Source organism: Danaus plexippus, chromosome 8 (genome assembly GCF_018135715.1).
Source record: "Danaus plexippus chromosome 8, MEX_DaPlex, whole genome shotgun sequence".
In the NCBI taxonomy this organism is placed as follows: domain Eukaryota; kingdom Metazoa; phylum Arthropoda; class Insecta; order Lepidoptera; family Nymphalidae; genus Danaus; species Danaus plexippus.
The window spans coordinates 985095-1006927 of record NC_083542.1 but is presented as its reverse complement, the minus strand read 5'-3'; the positions used below and the strand labels follow the sequence as shown (position 1 = coordinate 1006927).

General features: G+C 30.9%; 1 pseudogene; it reads right to left on the bottom strand.

Moving 5' to 3' along the window:
• Positions 1–1717: 1717 nt before the first annotated feature.
• Positions 1718–5744, bottom strand: LOC133318850 (uncharacterized; annotated as a pseudogene).
• Positions 5745–21833: the final 16089 nt, after the last annotated feature.

Below are 21833 nucleotides of genomic sequence, written 5' to 3'. Positions count from 1 at the left end.
GAATCACCCTGTTGTGAGTAGGGCGACGTTGAATTATATGAGATATCTACAAACAACAGATATTTTTTAGACATTTTTAGGTGATTAACTTTAAAGTTATAGTTAATTGACCATTAGGTTAGTTTTTGATATATAACTAGGTCCTATGAAGTAAAACACTCTATACTACGAAACTGTAAATGAACCGACTGTTGCTGTTTCTTATCAAATACCCTGACTTGTTTGTTTTTATAAGAATATGAATAGTACAGAATATAAAAAATCTTTACCACTATACGGTAAAAATCAAAAAGACTCAAGTTGGTAAATATTTTTTACGAGTTCGCTGGCAAACGAGCAGACGATCTACTTGATGGGCAGTAGTCAACGTCGCCCACGGACATCCGCAACATCTCTGTTACGGATGCGTTGCCAGCCTTAGTTTTTTAGGGAGAGGGAGGTGTGGGAATAAAGAAAAGGCATGAAAGGGTGGAAATAGGGAAAGGGCAACATTCTCTCTCACTCATTGGAAAACGCAGCCATTAAAGGCTACTTCACGCCGTTCTTCTGTGAGAGGGTATTACTTCCCCGGTCAAGCCAGCGCATGTTCGAGCTGTAGTTACTTGACCACAGCTAGGCTCTACCACTACCACATGAATCTACAATTCCTAGTAATTGACATAGTAATTGACAAATGATTAAAATCTATTTTCTAATATATAATTATTTTAAGTATATATGATTTACAATACCGTACAAAATATTATTTATTAATTTGAGAGTCAGATTATTTTAGAACTTTTTAATATTTTCATTCATCAATAGAATATGGTTTATTGAAACAAGGCTAGATTCTAAAAAAATATGTGATAATTAAAATTCGTGGTCACTCTACTTCAATGACGCAATGTTAGCCAACACGGAACGGAATTTTGAAAACTATTCTGCTACGACTCGTCCAACGTTCGGCTAACTGTGAAATTAAAATAAAGTTCACAAAAACTGATATCCGTACATCAGATTCTTTTACATTCAGAAGTATTTTGAACTCACGTCCCAAATATTGTTATCAAAAATTATAAAACTGTATCAGTTTTTGTGAGATTCAAAGAAATACAGGAGGGATGTAAAAAGTTTATATGAAATTTTAGAATAATTATAGAAGTCGCCTAATTTATTAGTAACTACCCACATAGTATATATGTATGTAAACATGACGGTAATTATTTTATTCCAAAAATTATAAATTATTTATATACATTAAACTATATTTCTAAGTATATCTCTCATCATAGCAGCCACTTGGATACATGGATATAAAGTTACAAGCCCCTATCTTTGTGAGATTTGTAGATATTATGATATTGTCCGATATTTAATTAACCAATTATTAGTTCAATAGTTTCAATATTATTATTTAGAAAATTCCAAGTCGTGATTATATATGTCGAAGAACCATGTCCAAGTTGATTATTAGGAGCTGTGACGTCAGCGATGCTATCGTCACTAACACTGTTTCCACCTGTCGGGTTATCCATTTTCACCAATAAAGCACTCTCACTTACTTGCACCACTTTATTTTCAACTATAACTAACACTTAGTAATTCCTCCTGGATAGATCTCACACCACTGTGTCCTCGCCACAGATGTCTCCGAATATAAATGGTTTTCGTGGAGTCATTACATTTACTCTTAATTTTAAATAATTACTTACAAAGATTATTCGTAGTAATTCAAATAAACAGTAATTATTACAAAATGTTTTCGTAATCAATTATTAAACCAACTAAACTTTATATTGCCATTTAAAATTTAAAGAAATCATAATTGAATAACATTGATTACAAAATGGTTACTGTTTAAGTTTGTGTTTTACTAAAACTCACAAAATAACTTATCTTTACATATTACAAATCACGATACGAATTGCCATTTACTTTCCTTCAATACAAATCGTACGACGATCTATAAAACAAATAATTTTGTTAAAGTTATTACTAACGCCTTGACATTGTTTATGTCACATCTACCCTCTAAAGTGAAATACATATGAAACAACTATACATATGAAACAACTACCCTTTATAATGTTTTGTTAAATGTCGTTGCGCCGACACGGCCATTCTGCGGCCTGGTGCGTGCCCTGCACCAGTTTTACTTTGTTGTGATATATCAACGTATCAACATACGCTATATTAAAGAGATCACTTGGATTCTCTGAACCTGTGTTTGTGTTTTTTTTTTTTTTTTTTTTTAATGCAAAATGCTCCACGCATCTTTGCTTACTTTTATTGAAGTGGGTTTGTTGCTGTGGTCTGGGCGGTCTTGTACGCCGTGGTCCACAGGGGCTCTAAGGGATTGAGGTAGGTCGATGCTGTGGTCTGGGACTTTCGTCCGTGGTCCACAGAGGATATTGATTTTATGATGTTGCTGTGGTCTGGGCGGTCTCGTACGCCGTGGTCCACAGGGGCTCTAAGGGATTGAGGTAGGTCGATGCTGTGGTCTGGGACTTTTGTCCGTGGTCCACAGAGGATATTGATTTTATGATGTTGCTGTGGTCTGGGCGGTCTCGTACGCCGTGGTCCACAGGGGCTCTAAGGGATTGAGGTAGGTCGATGCTGTGGTCTAGGACTTTTGTCCGTGGTCCACAGAGGCTCTAAAAGATTTGAAGAAAGGTAATATTTTAGTACAGGTTCTAAAATTTTTTTTTTTTTTTTTTATTGACCTCATGTCAAGTTCCTCAACTTGAGAGATCTTTTGATAAAGACAATTGTCAATAAATTGATACTTTACTAAGCAATGAATGTTGGACCAAGTTTATTGATCGTTCATTGGATTCAACTTCTAAATTTTCAGAAGCTTCAACATTTAATGGACTGTCGTAATGTGGAGGATCATCAATCTGATCCGCCGACACGGTTCCTGCTGCTGCTGGATTTGGTGCTGGACGTAATTGATCATGAGCTAACTTACGCGGCCGGCCTCTACCGGTTACACGTTTTAGCATGTAACGATCACGTTCCAATATTTTGTATATTTCGTATGGTTCAGTATTTTTCAGATCCAAAGAAGTTTGTTTACGAGGATTAGTTTTGATTAGTGCATAGTCACCTCTTTTAAATGAACGTAGCTTACCCTTACTTTTTTTTTAAACTCTGTTTATCATATTCCGCCGAAGCCAACATTTTCTGTTGCACATATTCCTCCAATACATCAAAATTTATAAATTCATTCTCAAAATCAATTAACCTTTATAGTTCCGATGGCACACAATGCTGCCGACGAGTGAGAAGAGTTAGAGGTGCAACTCCAGTAACTCTATGAGGCGTGCAATTAAACGAGAGTTGCAATGCTTCAAGAGCAGTCTGCCAGTTTTCGGTTGTGTAATTTTTATAATAGTTAGGGCATTTTTTAAAGTGCTCATGATACTTTCAAGCTGTCCAATAGCTCGGCTTATTCCTGGTGCGATTGAATGTATGTTGCTCCCAAAGCGGTTACAATAAACTTTGAATTCACCAAGAAACTCTCGACCTCCATCAACCATGATCTGAACTGGTGTTCCAAAAAGATGTACTAATCGTTTCAAGGCTGCGAGACTGATCCTTCACTACTCCTAGTTCCTAATTTCCAGGTAATGTCCATATGTACTACTTGAAATGCTGCCGTGGGTTTCTGGGTTGGATGAAGTCGTACTTGTTGCTACCTGACGAGTTTTTTGATGTTCTGCAAATTATAAAATTTTCAACAAATTTTCCGATTAAAGTACTCATTTTATCAAAAACATATGTCTTTTATTTTTTGAAGAGTTCTCTCCCATCCTGGGTGATGTAATGCGGTGTGAAATGAATTTATTAAATCTCGTCTGCCCGTGATCACGGTTGCTCAAAAGTAACCGAAACGTCGGGAGCCTGTAATTTTAACAAAATTAAAGCACGCGTATATCCGAAAAATATTAGTTTCATTTAAATGAATTAACTATACTCCCCTGAAATGATGATAGGAACGACAATGACTTCATGTTGGCCAAGCACAGGATCTGTTAAAATTTTCTTTAGGACACCTTCTTTTAGTGTATAGTTTGCGGCTGCGTGGTCGCTGCTCATGCTATCTTATTAAAGGACGAAGTAAATCATCGAGTCTTCGTTCTATTTGTAACCATTCCATGTCTTTGCTTATCATATTGACAGATATTTCATTAGATGGGTTTCTACATCTATGAATTCACGGAAGTAAATCCTTTTTATGTTTGGATGCTTTCAAAGCATTACAATTTTAAACTTTCGACCGTATAAATAGTGTCGAAAATGTTTTGTTGCCCGTACTACTGCCAGAGTCTCGAGCTCATAAGAGTGGTATCGGCTCTCCGCGTCAGTAGTTTTTTTTTTTTTTTTTTTTTGACTCATATACACTACTGGATGACGGCGCCCATTAACGATCGGAGCTAGAACTGCTCCGTATCCAATGCTACTATCATCTGTATACAGCTCTGTTGGTGCTGTTTCTTTCTCGAATAATTTTATGTTCAAGTAATTCCTTAATAATTGAACGAACTGTTTCCCTCCTCACAGGACTTAATCGATATGGTCTACGTTCTACATATCTATCGTTATCTTTTAAGCGTATTTGTAGTACTTCGGTGTTTAACACGCGATTTTCATATTTGTTGAGCAAAATTATTAATCTATTTATTAGATCTTGATCAGTTAGGTCGCAATTTAAATTATTAAATTTATCACTCCTAGACATCACATGACGTATAGCAGGTTGGTGAAGAAAAATAGCACCATGCAAGTTTACTATCACACTAAAATTCGTGTTTTCAATCAAATTCATTCCAATTAAAACATCTGAACATATTTCACAGTCAGGTACAATATGAAACTGAATCTCTATTCGAAGATCATTTATAACGCATACTGTTGTTAATGTTGATAGCGACACTACTGTAAATTATCTCAGACCTTTCAAATATCGTACTAAATTTGTTCGTTTTATAGTTCCTTGTAATGTATTCAATGTATTAGGGTGAGACCGTTTCACGTATCGTATCGGCGATGCCACAGAGATTAATTCGGGTACTGATGACGCTCTAACATTAAGTAATTCGATTCGCAGTCGTTCATCCCCTATACAACCAATCACTGCCTCAACTGCATCATTATCAGACAATTTGTCTTTTGTTACACGTCGCCATAGTACCCACGCTTGTGACAAAAATTGCGTAATATCCTTGGTATTATCGTAGTTATGCTCTTTAAAACAAACGATGTTCCGCGAGTATCGGTTCTCTGGTTCAAAAGTTGTAATCAAAACATCCCGCAATTCCGACCACTTTGTTGTAGATATTAACCAATTGTCAACCCATAACTTTGCTCGTCCTTTGAGTAGACTCCCGACCTTCATTCTGATTTCGTAATCAGTAAAGTTATAGATTTCCATGGCAGTTGTAATATGTTGACACCATTCTCGGATTCCAACATTCATATCCGGGTCGTATGATGGCAGGTACACATCAGTAATTTTAATTTTGGCTTCTGGTTGAGCAGACATACGATCGGACATATGCTTCATCACTTCTAACATTTGTGAAAAAAAATTCGGTAGTTACCGCTCCAACAGAGCCTCCAGTATTGTCAGATGAACGAGCAGAAGTAGGTAATCCCACTTCTGATGTCGAAGAACCATGTCCAAGTTGATTATTAGGAGCTGTGACGTCAGCGATGCTATCGTCACTAACACTGTTTCCACCTGTCGGGTTATCCATTTTCACCAATAAAGCACTCTCACTTACTTGCACCACTTTATTTTCAACTATAACTAACACTTAGTAATTCCTCCTGGATAGATCTCACACCACTGTGTCCTCGCCACAGATGTCTCCGAATATAAATGGTTTTCGTGGAGTCATTACATTTACTCTTAATTTTAAATAATTACTTACAAAGATTATTCGTAGTAATTCAAATAAACAGTAATTATTACAAAATGTTTTCGTAATCAATTATTAAACCAACTAAACTTTATATTGCCATTTAAAATTTAAAGAAATCATAATTGAATAACATTGATTACAAAATGGTTACTGTTTAAGTTTGTGTTTTACTAAAACTCACAAAATAACTTATCTTTACATATTACAAATCACGATACGAATTGCCATTTACTTTCCTTCAATACAAATCGTACGACGATCTATAAAACAAATAATTTTGTTAAAGTTATTACTAACGCCTTGACATTGTTTATGTCACATCTACCCTCTAAAGTGAAATACATATGAAACAACTATACATATGAAACAACTACCCTTTATAATGTTTTGTTAAATGTCGTTGCGCCGACATATATATATTTTTTTTTCATAAAAATATTTAGGACAGAAATGCTACTATGTCGTTAAATAATGAAATAAATACAGTGCCGTTATAAAAAGTTTTTCATAAGATGTGGACATAATAATCTTTTTGCTAAGCTTTACAAGGCTTTACATGGAAGATAATCAAGCTCTCAATATATGTAGATTCTAAGAGAATACTTTGCAAGAGAGCGACATAGAATGAGGACGAAATCATATTAGAATCCTTTCCTTTCGAGAAACTAAAACCTTACAACTGATGGAATAAATTAAATACTCCTATATAAACTCAGGGTTTCATAAAGTTGAAAGGATCTTACTTATTTATTTATAAAAATTCCGTCCCATCCTTTAATATTTTATAAAATATAAAGACAAGACACGTGTCATCTTTATCAATGGTAATGCTTATATTTTTCTATTTCATTCTATTGTGAGTATTGCCATTATAAGCTTTGTCAAATGAATTGTCTTTACTTGCCTGTTAAATGTTGTGATATGTATTGTTAGTAATAATTATTTATAATTATTTAAATTGTGATATACTTGATAATTCTAAGCTTAACGTTATTTATATTCTAATATTTATTGGAAATTCTTATGATGGTTAAACTAGCGCCATCTGTATATTTGTTATAATAGTGTAAATTAATGTTAATAATGTTTCTGTACAGTAATTTAAATGTCCAAATACTTAACGATTGGTTTTATAATTTATAATGAGAGCTTTTGCACGTTTTACGTAATGTTCAGTGTTTTATAATTTAATGGAAACTCTTATGAGAAACTAGCGCCCTCTGTATGATATTGTAACTTACCTAAAAATGTTACCTTTGAATATTATAAATAGGATGTAAGTGTTAGACTGGTGATTCTGTTACGAGTTGTGGAGCAATAAACATCTAAGTGGAAGTACTGCCTAATTTATTTCTAACAGTATGTATAATATAAAATCTTATTTTTGGGAGAGTTGTAATATTAGGAACAACTCTTTATCCTTTTCCGAGGCCAAAAAATCATATTATCTTTTGGGGATTTTTACATAAAAAGTGTGAATTTCTGAAAACTCTATCATTACCATCTCTTTTCTAATAAACAGCAAACAACTGTATCAGAAACAAGCAGATGAGATCTATTTTTAATTAATTTAGGTCAGATACCTCTCAAGGCTTATTATAACAACATATAACATACAAAAAATATATACATATACTTATCCTCAGATATAAAAGTATACTATATTTATTTCTTAGTTAAAATATATTAAAAAATAAATATTATTTGGGACACGAGTTCTAAAACATTTAAAGAAATCTTAACTTACATCGTAAAGTGTTTAGACAATTTCACAGACTGTCAAAACTAATAAGAAAATTGTATTTCTTTGTTCAAGTGACCCATCTATAACTTGGGTTTAGGATCCTGTAAACCCTTATACGTTCAAAATAAGGATCCCAAATCCAATGGAGACATCCAATTATAAGACACGCTGCGAAATAGAACAATCGAATACTGAACAAAATATAACCAAAGAAATTTCGAAACCGATAGAAGCAAGACAATTGTAATAATAAATAGTGAGATAACGTGAATAAAAGTAATATTTTTTGTAATACTACACGTATTTTATTGTTTTAAAACCTCTTTGCGGCAACCGTGATCACCGGCAAACGAGATGTGATGTGATGACCCGTGATGTCCCGTGATGTCCCGTGATCTCGGCTGCTGCAAAGTAATCGAAACGTCAGGAGTATCTAGTTTTTAAAATACTAAAACACTCGTAGTAATCTGAAAAATATTAGTTTCATTTAAATGAATACTCGCGAAAGTGTTAGTTCTCATTAAGATAACGTAACGTCTATATGATTTACAAAATTTTCTCCAAATATAGAAATTGAAAAATATAATATGTCTTTATTATTAAGATTGTTATAAAGTGTGTCCCGTCACTCAGACTGAAGGTTTACGCATAACTTTACTAATTAACTTAAGACATTGAAACTCGAGTAATTTATAACGCAATTCTAATTTATACACAATTCATATGTTACTTTAATATGTGAAGTATTTTGGCATATTTTTAATACAATTCAGAATTACCAATGCTAAAGTCTATACATGTCATATACTATAATTCCATGTATTAAAAACCGAAATACGTTGCCGACGAAATATCATAAAACAACCAAGCATATTACTTATATGTGATCTTCTGTAAATAATTTGTATGAGAGATAAAAAATATGTTATGATAAAATATTTGAGCAATATATAAATACAGTTAAAAATAACTAACTTTCCTTGAGGTTGCATCAAAGTTTACGTAAATAAGGAATAAGCGTGAATGTAGGTACTACAGAGATCTTTGACATCTCTGGGGCAGAACTTGGTTACACTTAACATTTTGGAGATGATTAACAAGATGAATAGAAATAGAACTCAAAACATTATCGAGATGACTAACAAGTCATTTGACAAACAATTTATTTGCATTACATATTAATTGATTGGAGCGAGAAGAACGCTATACTGGAGACTCGGGTTTTTTATCCACGGAGATGATCTCGGCAACCAAGTGTCCGATCACGTCGAAGTATTTTGCTCGATAACCCAGATATCTGGGGTGGTTTTTGTCAAAAAAAAATTAATTGGACAACCAATCTCAATTTTAGAGCCGCAAAAAGAATCAATGTCCAAAATAAAACGGTTCGGTACCGAAACGCTGAGGTCGTTTGACTCAACTTACACAGAGAACGTTTTTGTAAACAAAGCGGTAAAAAATGCGAAGTGCATCTTATAGTAATTTTTCTCAACAGTCCATTCAGGGTTCTGGTTATTGGCCCTATATATTTTACATCTTAGAGCTACCCCAAATTCTAACATTCCAGTTAAAAAAAAAACATATGCAAATAAACAATTAAACATAACTGAAATCTGAGATCGTCATTGATTTAAAATGTTTATATTTAATCAAAGTTATAATTTTTTATTGTGAGTACACGAGGCTTAGTTATATTCCTTTGATTTGGATCGTTATAGTATGTCCAATGTATTTAAGGCTTACATTGGGTTGATATCAGATCTCACAGATACATTTACCGCTTTTTTATGTAAATATTTTAAAATAAAAATAAAAATAACAATACATTGTTATTATTGGTGAATAAATGTATCATTTTAATGATAAAAATAATTCTTTGTAATCCCACTGTAAAAGTTCCAGATGAAATACAAATCAAGTGCAAAAGAATATTACTGAAAACAATGTATAATAAGATTTAGAACCACATTGTTGATAGTATCTGTGATCCGGTCTTCCGAACAATTATTTTCTGTGCTTCGAAGGTAATGCCGAGGGGTTTAAATATATGCTTGCAGGTGGACTTTCAGGAACTATACCATCCTTATCAGGAGTTGATAGAGCACTGGCGCTCGTTGCGTAAGATAATTCATGTCCAGGTTTTGCGTCCGACAAATCAAGGCCAGTTTGCTGTCTTTGCTGTTCCAATTTAATATCACCTAGAAGAAATGGAATAGTGTATTCAGGATCAGGCTGATAGTCATCGGTGTTATACGAAGGTTCCTCGACGGACCGGCCTCTTCGTCTATATATTGGACGTCTGTATCGCTGAGCAAGATCGCCAGCAACAAACACCAACAGCAAAACGATCAGTATCTTAGACATTGTGTCTTGTGACTGTTTTAAATAAATCATTGTCAACGTTTTATAGTCCTATGTTGAGGAAAATCTTATAAGTTTACAATAGAATTCACATTATCAAGGGCAACCTCTTGTTATTTTATATGTTTTAATATTAATAATATATAATTGCATTGAATAATTTTACTCTATATATATGTTAGTTATCTTATATTTGATAACTCTGTATAGCATGGACTCAACAATCATTTAGTATATAAATGTGCTTCTCAGAATAGAACTTGTTTTAATAGAATTTTACCATAAAGTAAAAAGATAAAATTGATAACTTTCGTATATAAAGAGAAAAAACCTATTATTTTGTTGTAAATTTTATAAAATTATAGTTAGGTAACACATTCGTCTGACATAGTATTTTTAAATTACTTGAAGTTGATACAAGATTTGTAAACACCTACAGGAAAATAATTATTCCAGCATCAATTCTGTATCACTCAAGCAAGTGATAGATCTATATCGAAAGGTACACGCTCTGTGGTTACTCTGAAGTGACATGTACTCGTATTACGCAATTTGTGATGAGTTTTTGAAACTGTATTTCCGTTTTCCTAAATTTTATATAAATTTCCTCTCTTCAACTTTTTATGTCTTCTCACTAAGATTTGCTATCTCTCTAAAAGCAGGATTTACTATATAAGTATACATGATTTTGAATATGTGTTACGGATGTATAGCAATTAAAATTGTATATACACATAACATTTAATTAACGCTATACAATATTACAAAACATTTTTAAATTATAGTCAAGCCTTTAAATTCGTGTTAGAATATTCCAATTAATTTATTTTATAGAAGAAACTTATTAAAAATTGATAAGTAAAAATCTATGAGGTGTTTATTATAATTTAAGAATATTTAATAATTCTCAATCTAGTTGAGGTCTAGGCTTCGTTTGTAATTAAATAAGGTATTCACCATACTCTAACAAATCCTTAACCGCTAAGCTTTCCCGCACACAAACCGTCACCCCTTTAAACGTACCTAAATTTTAATAATTCTTTTGAAGACGTGTAAGATACGTTTACTATTATTATAAATCAATCAAATTTATATTTGTGCAAGGTTTTTTACATCTCGTTTTCTTGATGATTATTTCTTGAAGCCTATACATACATGTCATCAACGTGTATTCGTCTCTTCGTGATAGTATCTCAAAACTACTCTCGACTCTTGAGTTGCGATATGCCGGTCCAATTTCGGGCCGCCGGTATGTTGACGAGATTATAAAAATCATAATAACACATCGCTAGATATTAGAAGGAAATCAGTGAGTAAAACAACTAGTAATGCGCTTGGGAGTATTTTAATAGAGATGTCCAATAACTTATTATATTGTAATGTTATTAAATATAATATTCCAGTTGTTATCTCTTTACATTTGAATTATAATAGTCCTTGTACTTTTATTAGCTACTATACATATATATACTATACCTATAAAGATTTTAATAATGTTTATGACGTTTTAGTCTAGTCTAATCTATGACTAATGATCTTGAGATTACTATGTTTATACAAGTATAGAAGACCTCGAGGGACTTTCCTGAATAGGTATGTCATATTTATTAATAACTTTGTTATGCACAAAATAATTCAATAACACATACTTTGGTAATATATAAGAACTATAGCCCAGTCATATATTTATATATATGTTTAAAATACATTTTTTTTTAATTAAAGCTAATAACAAAATTATTTTCCATTTTTTGCTAACAATTTTTGATATTAAGATGAGGACAAAGAAATACGTATAGGATTGATTGATTAGATGAAAATAAAAATTAATTTACTTACTAACTTTTGCAAATATTATTTAAACTTATAAAAAGGTCGTAAAAGTTACGACGTGAGAATGGATTGCTTTATTAAAACACCCGAAAAACATCTAAAGTTATTTTAAATTTAGTTTACATATAATTTTTCATTTAGAAACATAAAATCGATAAATGTTTTAAAGAAATTGAATGGAACGCATTACTGAAGATGTTAGGAATTACACATTAATGTAGATACGTTGTGTTGTCAGGAATTATGCAAATACTTTTTATCAATAAAATTGTTTCAAACAAGACTGAATATAAAACATACAACATTATCAGTTCCTTCAAATTACGTTTAAAATCATATCGTTAATGTTGTATCTATTTAAATTTACATGTTTCAGGAACATTTACAGCCTTAATTTTATTTCTTTTTGTAATTAGCTAATATACATATGTGTATAAATTAATTTACACAGTCATTGTTTACCCTTTAATACAAATTGAATGTATTTTTTGAAAGTATTTTGTAATGTATATATTGACTGTATCGGTAAGAGATTTGAAGCGCTGCTGATATTTTATTAATTTATGAAACTCAAAGGACTAAGGACATAAAAGGAGTTCAGATTGCTTTTGAAAATTGTAGACCCAGAAAAATATATCAATTTCCAACAAAGTTTGATTATTTTTTATCAAATATGCCATCTTTTTACCGTATTTAATGTTTCTTGGTTGATAGTGGGATATTTTTTTCGATTTTGGACATTATTTTTATATAAATACCATTGGGATATCATTGCTTGAGTAACAAATATAAATCTATGAAATAAAATTTCACACTGTTAATTAAACTGCCAAAAAAGTTAAGATCCCATTCATTTAAATGTGGAATATTAACAGAGTACATATAGATTAGAACAATTAACAAAGTAATGCTTACACTTAAATTTATTTAAATAACTCTTTTTGACAAAATATGTTTTCCTAATTTAAATTTAAATCATTAGTTAAAAATAGGGTTTTATAAAATATACATAAAATGTAATAATGGTTTTTATTAATTAATTATCAGTAAATTAGGACCTGCCAATTATAGTCCTTTCAATGAAGATTATTATTGTACGAATACCTATAAGTTACTTAAAGTCTTAGTGGCCTGGAGGTTAAAAGGCCCGCCTCTCATACGAGAGGGCACAGGTTCCAAACCTGGCAAGTACCAATGTGATCTTTTCCGAGTTATATGTACTTTCTAAGAGTATTTAGACACCACTGGCTGGAACAGACTACAGCCAGCCTTGGGGTCTAAATAGGCCCCAAAAAAAGTGCGGGTGCAGAAGGTAAGGGGAAACCATTGCAACTATCTTCCCATGAGAGTCATCATGTATACGGATCACTGATACGTGATGATCACGACGAGTCTGCAAAGACTCTGGCGACGATGATGATGATAAGTTACTTAAAATTTGAGGAGATAGATTTAAAAACAAAAGATATAAGTAAAGTCAATGTATATTTAATAAAACTGATATAAGAGCACTTCAATAAGTTATCTATTGCTATCGTTGATATACATAAAGGCTAATAATTAGTACTCGATAGTCATAGTCTTAGTGTTGCTAGCCATCACATCACTAGCAATCTGTAACGACTATTCCTTATTTGACTGTAGTATTTAGTGATTGGAATAACTAATATGTTGCCAGGTTGATATCTCATGCGAGCATAAAGAAATAAATTTACCGAATCCATTTTAGTTACATAATTTCATGATTAGAAATATTAAAATTAGTTGTTCGAAGACATGATACAACTAAGCTATGAATAATCTCAACGGTGTTCACTTTATATTTACGGGATTGAATTAATGAGGAATGTCTGCACAAACAGACAGACACTTCACTCACGTCCGCATTACGTAAATAACTTTACGTACTTCATACGAGCTTACGTCTACAGAAAACGAGTTTAAGGGCCTTATCTATACAAATCTTTAGCGATAAGGTAGGAAAACACTATAAGTCTAGGTGGTTACATTTGCGATGACAAAACGATGATTTTAAAATTTGCCGCATATAAACAAACAGAACGGAAGAAACAAAATGTAGATAGCTTTCATTTGAAGAGTGATTTTAAAGGTTTTATTAAAAAATATCATACAATTTGAGCCGTCGGCTGCGGACTGGAGGACGGCCAACAGCTTTGCCAGTTCCACCCGAAACCGGGATTTAGTGCAACATTTATAAATAAAAATTTATTTCCTACCCTACACAGAACCCACGCTATACATAATATATTCGTTTCAGGTAAAAACTTCGCCTCTTTTTGTATATTACGTGGTAAAACCCAATTTTTTTCGTATGTTTACATTTTTCTTCAAAATAATTAGAACAAATTTTCTCTTACCTTTAAATTTTTGTGTTTATATTAAGGTTACACTCTCTAAATATTAGTCGCCCACAGAAAATTTTTTACATTTTCAGAATTTAAATAATATGTCAGACGCAGCAAATAAAAATGGACTTACATTAAATTACTGAATATTCTATGACAGTTTTCTTATTCCTTAGATATTATCAGCTCGAGAACCTTTTCTTATCGAAGTAGGTTACAGTGTCACTCTTCCATTATTTATATGTAAATAAAACGCAGTCAGACTTACAATGAATTATTTTATTATTATTAAGAATACTTGGTTTTTACAATAAAATTATTTCAATCTCATTAGTTCGAACGAGTTTTACGAGTTTTCATTTGTATTATATTTAACTAAGCTAAGCTAAGCTCTTTATAAAACTGCACGGTTTCTAACAACCTGAAAGAAAGTGTAACTTTCTAACATCAACGATAAATATTGCATTTGTGGGATAAAAACCGCACTCACGTATTCTAGTTATTTTGATCACAAATAATTATTCCAAAAAAATGATGCCTTGTCAAAAGTGATATCAGACGGGTGATAGATGACCTGCTCAGAAAGAAACCACTTACAAAATTACTAATATTAACTATTTAATAAAAAAAAAACATTGACCATGATATTTATTTAATTCACACTGATCAAAACACACAAGTGATTACACGAATGAGTGAGAAAATTTATCCTTCACACTCAACTGATGCCATTAGCGATGCCGTATTGATCATGCACAGCAGACCGTCGTTGAACTTACACCTACACTGCTGTAATGCAACATGCGATAGGTGGATGAAAAAAAAAATAAAATTTTATTCACGTATTTTATTATTTTATGCGGATTTGTGAACGTAATGGTTTTTATCAATAATATTTTTTTTTCAAATACTGTGTTTGTACTTTGATATTTGCTGTAATCAAAAACTAGTGTAGATCGATCCATCGCATAAACTTCGAAGGGCATCAATGAAACTTGTGGTTATCAATTAATTGTCTGCATAGTCGCCGGAACCGCAGCTATGTCATTGTTGGAATACTAACATTTATTGATGTTAATTAAGAATATAAAGTTTAATATCAGATTTAATATGTAAATATTGCAACTTAAAAACAGTTTTTTAAACAATACCTGGTATTATTTCTAAATAAAACCCTTCAGTCAATGTGTAGCAATACATAGTTCTCGTTAACTATTAGATAAGGTTATATTTTTAAATAAAGAACTATAAAAATATATATATATATAGGGTACAAACATTTTATTTCGATTTAATTATACATTTTAATTAAATATTTAGAAATATATTATTATTTAAAACGTATTAAGTATAAATAAATATAAAAAATCAGCTTACAGATTAATACTAACAGTAGAGTTAATAGTTGTTGTTTATTTATTTTAACTGAATTTAAAACCTGTATTCATAAGTGTTATGTATTCAATTCAATACTAGAATTAAAAAATAATTCTGATTTAGTTTTAAATTCATTAAAACGTTAGTATTCTTTAAGTCATGATATGGCGACTTCATCTATAACTCCAGCCGCAGCCAATTATGGCGTTTTTAATTAAATTACTCTTAGACATTTAAGAAAAATTAATATGCAATTTTATTATTAAAGTAGCTGGCCCGACAAACTTTATACCTTCTACAATCAACAAGTCTTCTGTTACTGATTGATCGAACTTAATTTATTATTTAAATATAAATTTTCCTAATCCCCAAATCCTGTCTTATTACTGATATTATTCTAGATTTTTAAAATCTCAATGACTTCATCAACCTTTATGAATATACCCTCTTTAATTGCGGATAAACTTTACCATAACATTTCACTGTCAAGAAACATCTCGTGTATGAACAAAAGCTTTTGTTTTTTTTTTCGTAAATAATACTGCAATTGAAGACGAAGGAAAATACAATAATTATTTAAGATTATCGTTGTACACATATGAACGAAACTAGTGTTCTGATAATGTATAATGTAGTGATTTAATAAAATGCGTATTTTTTACGAAAACCATAGTTTTATAATTAACAACAAGTCAAAAAATATAACAATCGGTTCAGCCGTTTCCATTATTAATGTTCGAGCGAACCCGACTTTGTATTTATAAACATCAAGTTTAAATTATTTATAATATCTAACTAATAATCAGTATCTAATTGCAGATTTCCATAAAATCAATTAATTAATTTAGATTGTTTTAGGTCAGAGATGGCGACTGAGTCAATATTATTGATACAGATCTAAGATGAGCCAGTTGATGACAGTTTATAGCAATGACAATATTATTATAACGACATAAAATAGAAAATAGATCACGTAAAAGTAGTAATAACCGACAAATTTTGTATCCAAAGAATAAAGGTGTAATAAACATGTTTGATTTCTATTAATATGAATTATTTTAAATGTATTTTCGTTGTTATTTACGTTATTTAGTAAAAAAATATTTTATTTTCTAAACCTAAAGCCAACGGTGTATGGCCTTTGATATTATATGATTGTGAAGTACATTTTTTTTATTTCAATAACTTTACAAGACTACACATATCTAACTATGTTTGTAACGATCTTGTGTTTACAAATAAAAATTAACAAATATGACAAAAATTTATAGCTTAACAATAATTATTCCATAATGATTAATACATTTTTAAGTTTTTTTTTTCTTGAAGTGAAAGCAGAATCACAAATATATATATATATATTTCGCTTTTCAAGGAAAAAATTTCAAGTCCCATTATTCTAGACGTCCCTGATTTAATGATTGTAGCACCAATGTGTCTCATATTTAACCGAAGTATGTGGAAATGTTAGTAATGTAATGTAGTTATCTTACAAAACTAAGCAATCCAACCCTCATTTGATTCTCTAACTTAATATTTCCATTTATTTCAGCGATACTGATATGGCAGTCCTGAATTTATGTAGATATGATTCTGACCAACGTACTTTATATTTAAATAAGTGACGCTTAATCCGACTTCTACTTCCAAGCTAAGTATAAACAGTCGACAGCCTGTCATATATATTTTGTCTTTACAGCAATATTAAGTTGATTCATCCATAAACCTTACTTATGTGAGCTAAAGCCTATTTATGACCAGATGTGGAAGGAGAAAAACAAATTTCATGAAAACTCCATGTTATTAGTTAAATTCTAAAATGTCACCCCTTAAAGCGGATTAAATCTGCACAGTGGATTAAACTCCCAAACCCTTTCCGAATTTGATATTTAAAAGTGAAGTCAACCCTGATCAAAAACCACTCTTGTTTTAATTTTGCAGATATAGAATTTATTGGCCTCAATTAAACTGAATTCTCAACTAATATCCGTTAAACTTTTCACTTTCAATTATCATTATACAAGATGATCGAGTTCCCTAAACTATAATTCACGATTTCTCTAACCAACGCAAGGATATCTCCGCAAACGCTGTCTAGTTTATCAAATAAAAGTTTAATGTCGTCTCCTCAAGGCCAGAGATATTAAATTTCTTACGTGACTTAATTATACAACGAGCAAAAACACCTAAATCTCACAGTGCAGGTAAACTACGAGTTACTGTAATACTATAGTAATAAAATGACCGACTACAAAATTTTTAAGTTAAAAACGTAACTCGAGAGATTTTAACAAAATTTGTGAAGAACATTTGAAACATGCTCATCAAAATCAACTGTAACTAAACATATACAATATAACTATTACAGAATCTTACTCATTAATATGATCAGTGTTGGGAAACTCTTTTTTGAGGTAAAAGATGAGATAAACCTAATGACCTATTTTCAATTCTTATTCTTTCCCTGACTGTACTGTTACAAACTATTATGAGGTGTCTTGCTGAATCATTTTTATCAAAAATTTAATGATTTCCAAACAGGGACCTGGGTTAGGTTTCAAAGAGTCTAAAGTTGTATAGGTCTACATAAATTTCATATACGTATTGATGCTTGCATTAATTTCCTCATCAATTCTTCCTAATGGGATATTTCTTTTGCTTATTGAAAAGAGGAAATAATTGTGGGAATAAAATTTTAAAATATAGGAATTTATAAATAGTATTAATTTATTAATTCTAAAAGAATTTATGAAAAAATATAGTTTACCTTTTATTTATTTAAATGCTTATTGGTAATAGCGCCAATGCTCGCGTAGAACTTCCTTCGCTTTTTAAAATGAAACTAATACTTAGGTATATGTACTCCGCACTTTTTATTATTTTAAACGACATACTCCCGACGCTTTTGTTTGCAGCAACCGTGATCACGGGCACACGAGATGAACATTTTCAGTTTAGTTTTATTTGATTGAATGCTAGGGAAAGTCTTAGATCTAAATTAAATAACAATAAAAAAATGTAAAGAATTTCTTGCAGGGATTCCTTATCTCTATCTGTATACAAAAAACTTTTATCTATTGAATCTAGAGCAATTAAAGTGCATAGTTCGGGCTGATTGAATTTCTCGGCGCAGTTCTGTCCAAGAATTGATTGTTTGTTTTTCTTTTTTGGATTTGTTTAAAAATTTTTGTTAAACGCTTAAAATTATTTGTAAAATAATATTTTATTTACATTATTTTTATTTTTCTACTAATATATCATGGTGATTAAATTGGACGTAACTATAAGTTTTATAATGTTTGAGTAGCCATTATAATCATTTTAGTCACGTGTTTTAGTGGGATACAGTTGATGTGCTCAAAGTAGAGTTGTTTGTATACAACGATTTCGCATGAATATGTACATTATCAGTTAAAATAGTGTCTCTAATTATAAAATTCCGTGGGTTTGCATATACGAAAAAATTTCTTTTCCGGACTTACGAAGGTTTTGTTAGGAATAATCTCAATCGAGAAATTTACACCTTTTAAATATTTACTTATTGCGATATAAAAAAAAAATATAACAACTTCTAGCAAAAAGTCTTTATTTTATATAAAAGATTATTGCCAATCATGTAGAATTATTTACCTTAAGCAGGGATTTAATATAAGTATTTAATTTACTTAATAAGTAGATATATTTTTACACCTAATGTCCTAATAAAAGAATCAAAGGTTGTTTATGAAAATATCAAATATATTATTTTCTACCATTTTATAATGTCGTACTTTCTCTTCATTTAAATTATTCATTTTCTTTTTCGGTTCATCTACAGCCTTCGAATTCTTATTCATATAATATTCATGTAAATACAATTAAATATTATGGATAAGGAGAAATGGTATTGAAATGAAAATTTCAAAATATAAAATGATGTCCGTAGTTAATAATAAAAAAAACTATTTGTAACCCAGAATTTGTACTGTCGATGTGCTGAAAACTGGTTGAAGTGGACTATCCAGAAGTTCCCAAAGTGAGTTAATACTTGGAGGTGGCGCATTCAGAAGCCAACTGAGGACACTACTTGTACAATAATTGTAAGTTAGAAGACAGAATACTCCTGTCACTAGAGTAGTCAGTTTTCTAACTGAAATGAAAACGAAAATTAAGCTACACAAATTGAGAAATTATTTTTATTATTCAACTTAGATATATAAAAGTCTCGCTTCAAGAAACGGATTGCTAGCCTTCGATTCCCTGTGGTTAAAAGCGAGAAATCAGTCATTAAAATATTCAATACCACTCGTAGTTAAGAGATGAGTGTCAAAATTCGTCAGCAAATCATTTTTGAGGCCGAGTAAATGACGTAAAATAATAAAAAAGATTCGATTCATTCTTTAACAAGTAAGATCATCCCACGAAGTACTAACATTCCTACAATAGACAACTACAGGTTTCTGGTAGCGTGGACTAAAACATAAAAAAAAATGATAACTTTTGTTACATCAGCAATTATGATAATTATTGCTTTTCAATTATAAAGTTGTTTAATCTTCCTAAACTAAGATCGACCTAAGTGCACGTATGAAGATAATTCTAAGTCTTCTCGTAGAACATTTTATTTCTTAGTATAGTTTACCGTATTTTTAATCTGATTAAATGTTCAGATATATTATACTGTCTCTCTTTACTATATATTCATAAATGTCTAAATCAATAAGAATGTAATATATTATAGTTTTAACTAAGAAACTTCAGCTGCCTCGACAAGGGTAGCAGGGAATGTAGCAACGTTATATTAATCAAAATGACACTGCAGTAATCTTAAAACCGGAGTGACGTCATGTTCTTAGACATAAAGAGCATGAAATGGACTAAAATATAACAACCTCTTACAAGCTGATTACTATTATTATTTATAAGCCAGTAGATATTTTTGAAATTTTGAAGAAAATTTTAGGTAGACTAAAAGTCATATATCTTCAAGTAACAAACACAGAATTTCGTTGCTCATCTCAGACTAATCCTAGATGTACTGATAGGCAAGTTATTTATTCTTGAAAGCTTGCTTCTATTTACTGAATAAACGAAAATTAAAGAGCAACACAAATCGAGCAAGAAATAAACATTAATGTTCCCGTAACTTAATTAATATGAAGCAAAAAGACCATCATTTGGTTTTTCGTCACTAACGGTATTACACACAGATAAAATAACTTGCATTTGAGTAAGCATGAAAGTTGACGAGTTCATCTAAAGAATACAGAAACAGGTCTTATTCCTTAATCTGACTTTTACAATATTTCTACCCTCAATATTTCAAACTCCTGGTACTAAAGACCTTTTTAAAATTAATTCATAAATAAGTCCTAAATGTAGTTAATTTAAACAAAGCGTGACATAACTAAATGGAATATAGATCTAGATAAAGTAACTGATGAAATTTTATTATTTATATGTGATAATTATTACAGTGAACAATATTTTTGATGCGCTTCTGAATGTGTGTCAAGTCTTAACTGTAGGAAGGATTTGAATGACACAACATAATTTTGTGTCTTCGCAAACAGTTCCCCATTTTTTTTATGAAATCTAAGACTTTCGCGAGTATTCATTTAAATAGAACTAATATTTTTCGGATTATTCCACGCGTATTAAATGTAAAATACGCGTATTGGTATCCGAAAAATATTAGTTTTATCTCCACTTTTTTATTCCTCAAATTAATAAATTGACCAATAAAATATCAATACTCAGCATAATTATGAATTGTCGATTTCAATACGTGCAACATTTATACGGATCAATTTAAAACCGAAATTGTTTTGGCAACAGCTCGGAGTCAGCAAGTCACTGGCCAAATATTTTGAACGTGCCACGCCATTGCAGATAAGAGTAATAAAATGATATCAAATTATAGTTTACTAGTGTCTTAACAAAGTGATCGGTAAAAGTAAATATTCGGTTAGACAGAGAAGAAAATGTCACTAGCACGAAATATAATTTTTTTACAATAATTGATTATATAAACTTAGCTTTCAGTAACTATTACTATCTATAATGTATGGTTGTTAATTTGACTTTGTAAAAATAAAAAATAAAAAACAATTATATGCGGAACTCTTCTATCGATTAAAAATAGTTAACATAAATAAAAAGTATTTAAAAATTCTAAAGTAGTTTGTTCATTGTTCAAGACATGAAAAAAAAAATACTAAACATCTATATTTCGGAAACAACCAACATCCAGCAAGTGGG